This window comes from Cryptotermes secundus, unplaced genomic scaffold (assembly GCF_002891405.2).
Source record: "Cryptotermes secundus unplaced genomic scaffold, Csec_1.0 scaffold603, whole genome shotgun sequence".
NCBI classification, from domain to species: domain Eukaryota; kingdom Metazoa; phylum Arthropoda; class Insecta; order Blattodea; family Kalotermitidae; genus Cryptotermes; species Cryptotermes secundus.
This window is the reverse complement of record NW_019721770.1, coordinates 296,905-299,313: the sequence shown is the minus strand read 5'-3', so window position 1 is coordinate 299,313 and position 2,409 is coordinate 296,905.

The following is a 2,409-nucleotide window of genomic DNA, read 5'->3' as shown; positions in this document are numbered from 1 at the left end:
GTGAGGCTCCGGCCATCCCACTTCTAAGTTATCGCTGTCCCAAGCTGTCAGCTCTCATTTTCTCAAAGCCTTTCCGACGTTGCTGAAACTGCCAGAATTCCAGGAAAGTACCAGATGTTACTTCCTGTTCACATAGCAAAACTTGAACTATGTCCCTTCCGCGTGTAAGAGCTGGCTATCTGCCGGATCTCTTTGTTTGTAATTTAGTAATCTTAATCTAATACAAAATTTAATTTTCACACAACACTCCTCCAGTCAGAATGGACGACACTCCTCCAGTCAGAATGGACGGTTACACAGCACAAGACAGGACATATACATAGGGGTCCAAAAATGGATTCACACTTCAGTATACTAAATATCTGCTTAAGTCATTTATTGATAATCCAATTTGATACTCACAGAAAGGGATGGCTGCAACACATGTTGGACTAGAACAAGTGTTCAAAGTCGCCACCATTAGCTTGTTGACACTTCTGAATTTGGCAAACTAGTGCATGAGCAAACTTGGCTGAGGTGTCCACTAGGACAGCGGCACATGACATTTCAATTTCTTCCTGTAGCTTCTTCGATGTCAGTGGTTTTCTATAATATATATACATCATTCAGGGACTCCCGTAGGTAAAAGTCAAGGGGGGAGGTTAAATTAGCATGGGAATACTTGACACTAGCCCTTCGTCCTATCCATTGACCTGATGGGATTTCAACAAGGTAGCTTCTGATGTCTCTGTGATAGTGTGGTGGTGCACTATCTTGTTGAAAGTAAAATGCCTGATTGCCATAGAGCTGAATGAATGGCAGGTAAAACTGTTCCAATGCCATAGCAGAAGAGACAGGACTCATTACTGTGCCATGCCTGCTGGATCTTTGCTTGTGCACATTATGCACTGTACCATGAACTTGAAATTTGTCGTGGATGTATGCAATTATAAATCATGTTGGAGATTCCATTGCAAATTCATGTCACCAGTGTCTTTGTACTTTGCGCACATTTTCAGATTTCCAGTAGTGCTTCAGAATTATCTTGTGTTGCTTGAACAATCATTCCCCCACCGTTTCCTTTTTTTTTTCTGCCATTCAATAAGGCGGTTCAGGCATTCATGTGACTATCACCATCTTTATAGAGAATATCACACTACACACTGTACATTCTATTTCAGTTCAGCTCTAAAAATGCCCCATGATAACCTCTATTAAAGTGTGTTTTCATTTTTAGGGGTCCACTGTATGTAAAAGTTTTTGAGGTTTTTATAATGGTGACTGTTCAAATTGTGGTCCTCTGGGTTGTAACACCATGTAGTCTTATAGATTGATACCAGTATTTTGGATAAGCTTGCTGTCTGAACTGTTTGTATCCTACAAAAGTACACAGTGTCACAACCCAGAAAACCAAAGTATAAAATTTTAATTTTGTTTGAGTTTTCTGAGCTAGAAGCTGTGAAAATACACAGTGTTAAATACTCAGAAGTAAGAACCTTGTGGGCTGGAAATTTATCTCTTAAGACATAAGAACTGCAACTATCAGATGGTAGGAAAGCACTGTTGCATTCATTCCATTGGTGCATTAAAATCATAAGCTTTTGTAAAGACATGCTGTTTTTAGGTAGTCCCCTTATGTACTTCTGAACGTTATGGAAATATTTAGAATATAATCAGATTGACTGTAGGCAACACTGTTGATGGCATCACCTTAACATTTCTAAAGTTCCTTAATCCATTCTGCTGAAGTTCCTCTCGGATTTGTACGCTATTTATGGCAGTAGTATGGCACAATTTGATTAACATAGTGACACCAACTGCTAATGAATAGAAATGATAGCATCTTAAATGCTGATTATATATATTGTAAAAGACAGGTTATTTATTATACCAATGCCATACTTTTAACATGGTTCACTAACATCTTAAATTTTGAAAGACCCCTTAATCCAACATCTTTATAAACTTACTTTGTGATATGCATGTGTAAATTAATACTTTCTAATTATTGCATATTCATATTATCAGTAATTGTAATTGTCAAATACTTGTCCATATAACTATAATTATATTGAAGAAAGAAGTCCAATGGATAATCCCCTTCTTATCTCCTTTGAGCTGTTAACACGCCTTCCTGCATCAAACTTCCTTGATTCCTATCTAGTCATACAGACATTCTGTTGACACAATAATAATTTCTGATAATGGTACTTGCTTTGGGCTGGTTGACACATGCCAGAATGAGATTTGCAGGAAAATACAAAAGTAGACAGAAACGAGAAATCCTTGAGTGCCATCATTCCTGTGTCCCCCCCCATCCCTAAGCCTCCTTTCTATAGCCTCAATATAAGAATGTATGTAGGTCAGGAACAAAGGGTTCCAGTAAATATATGAATATGTTTCACTAGCTAATGAAGTTGTTAGAATACT